Source organism: Nestor notabilis, unplaced genomic scaffold, assembly GCF_000696875.1.
Source record: "Nestor notabilis isolate BGI_N333 unplaced genomic scaffold, ASM69687v1 scaffold6663, whole genome shotgun sequence".
Lineage (NCBI taxonomy): Eukaryota > Metazoa > Chordata > Aves > Psittaciformes > Psittacidae > Nestor > Nestor notabilis.
Window position 1 is genome coordinate 22,712 of NW_009921430.1, and position 7,695 is coordinate 30,406.

Consider the following 7,695-nt stretch of genomic DNA (forward strand, 5'->3'; position numbering starts at 1 on the left):
TTCAGCAGGACGTCAGCCTGCATCCCCCAGGCCAGCACAGCATCATCACTCACACCAGGCAGCACCCTCAAGATGTTTCTGCAGCTTCAAAGGTCAACAACAGCAGCAGGATGTGAGGATACCCAATCCTTTGTGTAACAGGGTTCCCAAGATGCCATTCCCAAGACTCCTTCCTATCCTGCAGTGAAGATGGTTCTGGCTCAGGACACAGCCCTCTCTCGATGGCTTTGGCAAGCTTTCCTGGGTGAGGTCAGCTCTCCAAGCAGTGCACAAGTAGAGGGTCCATGCCCTGGAGTACACTCATATAAATCACTGCAGCTCTGCCCATACCAGGTGTCTCCGGGCCTGGCCCCAGACACTCTATTTGTACAATTTCTTCCTCCCTTTGAATGATTTGTGTCTTTTGAAGATGCAGAACTGATGTCATCCTGAGCCAGGGCAGCGGCTCCCTCCGAGAGCTGCTGACCTGTTGCCTGGGTTCATACGTGATAAATGACAGTGAGGAACGAAGGGCATTTGCTCCGACTCTCAGATATAAGTCTTCAGTAAACAAGGGGACGGAAGCAAACACACACTTTCCTAGCTATTAACTTTTCAGTTTGAATTTACAGCTTTTTTGAATGATTTTCCACCCCAGGAAAAGGCAGATGTGATGTTTTCATAGGCTTTTTGTTGCTTTGCACTGCACAGGTCAGTACCTTGCTTGGTCAGAGCACATCAGTGGGTACAACCAGTTTCTGACATTTCAATTGTGGTTTTTATTTAGTTTTAGTCTTCTTTAGGTCCACATACCTGCTCTGAGAGGATTCTTCACCAGACAGAGGTGAGGAATGAATTTAGGCTACATGGTTTGGTGGGAGAGATGAAAAAACCGCAGGACCCTGGAGCGGAGCAGTCTCTCCATAAAAGACTTCGGGAAGAGGAGGAGGTAGCAGGCAGCTGTCTCCTTCTACCCTTACAGGCACTAGCCTCTCCTGAGCTGATATTATTGTCTATGAAAGACCCTACAAATTATTAAATTCAGGGTATCTGTTCCTATTTGTATTCTTCCTGTGTACTCCTTTGAAGCATATTTTAATTCTCCCTGTTCCCCAACCTCATTTCAGCTGATGGTGCTGGAAGGTATTTAAAGTTACAGCCATACTCCCATGGGTCACCATGAAAGAAATTAAAGGGGAAAAAAAAGGAAAAGAAACCCAGAAAGAAAGCCTGAGTCTGTCTGCTGCACAGCAATGCTTATATTTCAATTACAGAGAGCGAGGGGCCAGACTCAACAGAGTCTGAGACAGGGAGAGGAAGAATTATGTTGGAAACCCAGACACTGAAGCCATAAAAGAGCGACTGCCTGTAAATGGCTAATCCAGTTAACAAAGCAGGCAGGTGGCAACCATGCTTTGGATCCGAATTGAGCAGATTTACACTCCCTGAGGGGCTCACCTGCAGCTGGGCTTCTCCTGCAGGGCAGGAATGACCCACAGGCCCATGTGTGATGGCATTAGAAAAGCAACACACCCCAAAAAATAAGTGCTCAACCTCCCTTCCTCCATCTCACACAGTGTGGGTTCAGAGCAGGCAGCTCCACACCACCGTTCCCTTGCTCCTTCCTTCCCTGAGATGCTGGCAGCAGGGGATTTCTGTCCTACCTGCTGGTGGCTGGTGCTCTCCTCCTGCAAGCAGCATTTATGGCAGGCCTGATCCTGCTGCTGCCAGACCTTACACACACACACTGCCAGTGGAGACGAAGGCACCCCTTGGCTGAGCTGGCCTGAATGCAGGCACGGAGGGATAAAAGAGCATTATCCCATTTGTAGGATGTTATGAATGAGGCTGGGCAGGGATTTGAGCGACGGAGGTGACATGGTGCAGCTGCCTCCCCAGGGGAGGCTGAGATAAACAGCCTCACCGGCTCCTTGAGGCCACTTCTCCGATTACCCAATCTTTTCCTCTGGGCTCCATGTCTCATAAATCCCTTGGCTGGTTGGCCCCTGAGCAGGGATGGGGGCTGTGAACGTGCGGCCAAGCGATGCGCCCTGTTCCTGGGCTAACAAGAGACTGTTTGAAAGGAACTCCGGGCGGGATGACGTCCAGCCAGGAACCTCTGTGAGGGTGTTGCAAGCCAGGCTTTGAAGGCATGGTTTGTTTAGGGACATCAGGTTTCAGCTGGATCCACCGATACTGGATATGCCAATAAGAAATCCCAATTACCAGGCAAAATTGAGTAAGAGGCTTTGAGGCTGAGGGTACCTCTAGCTGTTTATGTACTGCTGTACATAAACATCCTGCCCTCTCCTTGGCAGGCAGGGAAGGAGAAACCACTCTGCCTTGTGTGCTCTGTCTGAATTAAATCAGAGCTCTCAGACTTGAGCACCTCTTCCTTCACCATGCACCCAGCAATGACAAACCAGGGGGAGCAGAAAGGTCACAAGAGATAGTGTGTGTTGAAGAGGGCTTTGCTGTGCCCCCCGCATCAGACCCTCCATGCACAGATCCTCCTCAGCAACAGCATAAGCCTCATCCACATGCAGCAGCTTGGCTTGAAAAGGAATAACCACCCAAGATCTTATGCATCTTTCCTTAGAAATGCCATGCAAATAGATGGCCTGAGTTTTGAGAAGGGGTTAGTAGCTTTTGTTGGGTTTGTAAAGGGCTACATGTAGATGCCAGGGGAAGGGCAGTTTCCTAATCCCCAGGCACTGCTGAGGTTTCTGGGGTTTGGGACCCAGTATATCTCTGTAGGACATGTAAGACTAGAGCAGAGATGTGCTAGATTGCCCTGTGACCCTATAGAGATGTCAGCCCAGGCTTACTGAAGTCACCAGGAGAGCTGTAAACACAGAATGCTTCATCTCTATAAATATATAAATTAGTAAGACATCCTGCTTGATATCACTGGCAAGCAGAGACATGGCCTTCTGAATTTCCAAACTGTGCCTTGGATCCAATCCTATTAAAAACAGGGTTTCACTAGGATTTGAATTCTTTCTGCTCCTGCCTGACTTTGGCCAAGCTATTCCAATAGGGCACAGGACCACTTTGGACTTTGTCCAGAAGCCACCCCAAGTGGGGATTGCTTTATTTCCTCTGCTTTGCTGCTCTCAAGGTGGGTCGCATCAGAAGCCCCAAGTCCTGGAAGCTGCATCAAACAGCTTGGTGCTTTTAGGAGATGCCACGGATGCAGTTAGGCTTTTATCTTCCAGGACCTCCAAATTGCTGGATCTGTATTTTATTTCAATGATCTCTCAATTGCTAGCAATTACATAGAACAAGAGAACAGACCCATTTGGATAGCTTTTTGCTTGGTCAAAGCCTATATTTAACTGCAATTCCTGGCTCTCTTTCCAATATGAGAGGGCATATTTTCCAGCCTGCACCTGAACACCCCAAAGCCCTCAAGAGATCAATAAGTAGAGCTGGAAGCAATCCATGATCCACTACCTGCCAAGAGCCGAGATCAGTGCTTCTGATTGCTGTGAGCTTCCTTTACCCACCAGTGAATCCCCAACCTGCCAAAGTGCCACCAGAGAGCTCCTGCACCCAGCCCTCCCTGTGAACGCTGTCAGCTGCCGGTGGCCTCTCCAAACAGCTTCATCTCATGCCACAGCTATCCATCTGCAGCTGTATTCCACCAAGTTGCTCTTTGGGAGCTTGCTGACCTTATAAAGCATGATTTGGGTTTGTTTAAAGAAACAAAACTGCCTGCCTGCAGGATGCTTTGATCCTAACCAGTGTTTTTAAGTGATGGGGCTGGGTGAGGCAATGAAATGATATGCTTGTGAGTCACGACATCCTCTTTGTCAAACAGCATACCTGATTTTCTTGCTCAGTGTCAAATATTTGCTGTCTGTCTGAGTATAAAAGATACTTCACAGCAAAACCAAATGCCTGTCTTTACAGTGGTGTATCCTTTCACTGCTGGATGTTCTCTCTCACACATGTGTACACACACACTCAGTTGTGAAGAGGAGCCTGACATAAAGCCAAAGTAAAAAAGCAGTAATCAAAGTTACACACAAAGCAAAAGAGACGCCCCAAAAATGCCATTAGCTTTCAGGAAATAGCTTTCAGAGTCCACATCACCCTTGGTGAAAGCAAGCCCAGCTCCATTAAATTCAACAGACACTGTTACCCTTCACTGAAGTAGGTCTTTCAGGGTTTATTTGAGGTTAACTGCCCAAATCCCTGGCTTACAGACCACTTTATGTCCAAGATAACAAATGCAAAGGCAAATAGGAGCGGATAAAGAAGCCGTGCTAGCCTCTGGTTCCCTGCTCCCTGGCTCGCTGTGTTTGCTGACAGTGCAACTATGCAAAGCATTTGGCTCCACACACATAGTGGCTGTCCTGCTTTTATTTCAGCCATTCCCAATACAGCCCTGTTCTCCTGGTTTGCTCTTCGGGCAACAGCCAGGTTGGGATACCCTTATCAAGTAAGCAAGCCCTATCTGCACTTTTTCTTGAGTATCGATAATGAAAATCCATTATAAACAGGGCCTGGCCACCCCCAGGCATAAAAGATGGGGTTTGTCCACACCTGGAGCATGCTGCAGTGAGAAAAGCCCAGTACTGGCCAAACTGGGACAAAATCCTGTGTATTGCATGGGCAGAGGGTGCTGTCAGCTGGTGCTCTGCAGAACTGAGATTCTTTCTGTAGCTGATGGAGGGAGGGGGCAGGACTATGGCACCCACACTGAGTGGTCCCCAGTATCTCTGTGTCCTCTTTCCTCATGCATGAGCATGTCTGTCTATATGCAAGTCCAACAATTAATCTCACATTCAAGTGCCTATGTTATCCAGACTTAAGCTGCATGAAGGATGATTTTGGTTACATATTAAGCAGTACTTTCTTACATCCCTATGCTTGCTCTCCAAGCTTGCCTGTGGAGTCTTCCTCCTTGGATGCTTAAGAAGATTAATTTCATACTTAACATATATAAATAGATATAACATATAATATAATAATTATATATACTTTCATATTTAATGGTTGTTGATGTTGATTTGCACCTAGTAGGGGTGAGGGGCCTTAGCGTCTCCTTTTTATTTATTTATATGTTTTTTAATAGAACCAGTGCAACCCTCCCTTACCAATCTGCCTGTTGTTATGGGAAGAGTCCCCATGTGGAAAGGGATTTGGGGATCAGAGCCCATTATTATCTTGGAGTCCATTATTATCTTTTAGTCCATTATTATCAGAGCGCACTATTATCTAGGGTCCTTCATGAGATAGGAAACAGACCCAAACTGCCAGACACCTGAGTGCTGTGGTGTCTCTCCCAAGACACAGCACAAAGTCACAGCTCTGGTAAAGGCTCAAGCACCATTTCTTGCACTACAGGAATATAAGCATCTCCCTGGGCTCCTGCAGAGCTTCAGGAAGGAGCCAAGCAGTGCTGCTTGTACCTTGGTATTCCCACTACTATTCTATTTTCTCTCTGTTTGGGATCATCTGCCTTCATGGTCCTGCTCCTCTCCTTGCCCCCAGAGCCTCTTGCGACTATTTACACCTTCAAGAGAAGCGTAACTACCAAGAGTTGCTGGCAGCAGCTCAGTCTTTCCAGGATGAGGCAGGGAGCACCATCGGATTTGCTCACTGCAAATAAATGCTCCTTCCCTGTAATTCCCATAACAGCGCAGAGATGCAGAGCCAGACTTGTTGGTCTTGCTCACTGTGCCTGGGGACACCTGAGAGTTGGGAGGCGTGGGGGAAACTTGTGGTTCCTTACGGCCACTCTGCCTGCAGCCTTGCTGTGGTGTTTTGGCAATTAAAGGCAACCACCTATTTCCTAATGGCTGTTTCCTCTCCCACAGTCTCTGTGGCCACAACCCACAGGCTGGGACATGCTCCACTGACTGTTTCGTTCAGGATAGAAGGACCTCAGTGAAGATGCCCCATCTCCACCTCTCACACAGCTCGTAGAATGAAGCTTGTTACAAATTGTAATTAGACTTGGCATTGGCACATGCTTGCAGCACATTGTTCCAGTCACTGCTTTGTGTCTTTGCTTTGATGATGTGGTTAATGAACTACCAGTCACTGAAGGATGTCTTTGGTACCCAGCAATAACCAATGAATCTGAGCTGCACTACAACAAATGTGAATTAGCAAAGCTTTGCTCTCAGACCTCCACCAAGCAACACCCCCAAAACTGCCTTATTACAGTCAGCCAAGTGCCCTATTGGATTCTTTTTTTAATTGCAACATTTAGTGAAAAGCTGTCACCAGCTTTCATATCAATTTAACATCATAGAGACACAGACTGGTGTGGATTGGAAGGGACCTTAAAGCTCATCCAGTTCCAACTCCCTGCCACGGGCAGGGACACCTTCCACTAGAGCAGGTTGCTCCAAGCCCCTGTGTCCAACCTGGCCTTGAACACTGCCAGGGATGGGGCAGCCACAGCTTCTCTGGGCACCCTGTGCCAGCGCCTCAGCACCCTCATAGGGAAGAGCTTCTGCCTCAGAGCTCATCTCAATCTCCCCTCTGACAGGTTCAAGCCATTCCCCCTTGTCTTGTCCCTACAGGCCCTTGTAAAAAGTCCCTCTCTGGATTTCTTCTTGGCCTCCTACAAGGTCACATCTACATCCCCGTATGCATGGATTGCCTGGGATTCAGAAGACTCTGCTACCTTTATGCCTCTCCTAGCAGGCAAGGTTCAGTGGTTTGGGGTGGTTTCTTTCTTCTGGCCTCAGCAGGAGGAGATGGTGGGATGCGTTATCTCAGGACTGCCATCACATCTGGGATAGAGGAGTTCCCAAGGGATGCTCTGGTCAAGGGAAGGCAGTTGGGGAGATGGTGGGAAGGGAAGGAGGCAGAGTGAAAGACAGAACAATAGTTATTTATTTTGATTTTAAAACCCAAAATTTCTGGTCTGTTTATTCTGTGCTCTGGGGAGAGAACACAGATTCCCAGAAAAAGTATCTGGGAAAAAGAGACTCCCATGTCCTTCGGCCCATCAAAGAATAGACTACAATGTTTGTTTGAAATAAAGATAAAAATAGCACAAAGCCAAGCAACAGTCCCACAACAGTCCTTGTCCTCAACCACACATGTGCACAGGCACACATGGATGCTGGTACATGCTTGCCCAGATCACCACCTTGGTCTTCTCTAAGCCTCCTGTGGTCTCAGAGCAGGTCTGCTCAAGCATGGTTTATGCTCTGAGCAGGCATCTCCATCCTTCACAGCACTGGTCCCTTCATCTTATATTCACCACCGTAAGACTTTGAAGCAAGGATGCACGAGAGAGCCGAGAAACCACTGACAACCTCGGTGGTTCAGTTCACATAAATCCAGGACTGGTGAGTTAAAGAGGACATTACTCCTCAGCCACTCCATCACTTCTGTCGCTTCTACGGATTCTTTCAGTTTTCAGGCCAGCTCACTCTCACTCCACAGCTGACAGCCTGTCTCGGGATATGATTACACACCTGAAGCACACACTGGGACTTGCTATTATACTACCCGCCCTTTAGCCAGCTCCAAAGCACTACAAGTAATCCTGAAGCAAACCTTGAGAAATGAGGCAAGTGGCTCACCAAGCAGTAATACTTGGGTTCTTTTGATCTCAGTTTGTCAGATCGTAGGGTTGTATTTTCAGGCTCTGCGTCTACAGTTATGATAGCTAGAGATTTATTCACTTTTTTTCACCTCTACAGTTTATCTCAAGGTCCTCAAGCACAAAATAACACGAGTTGC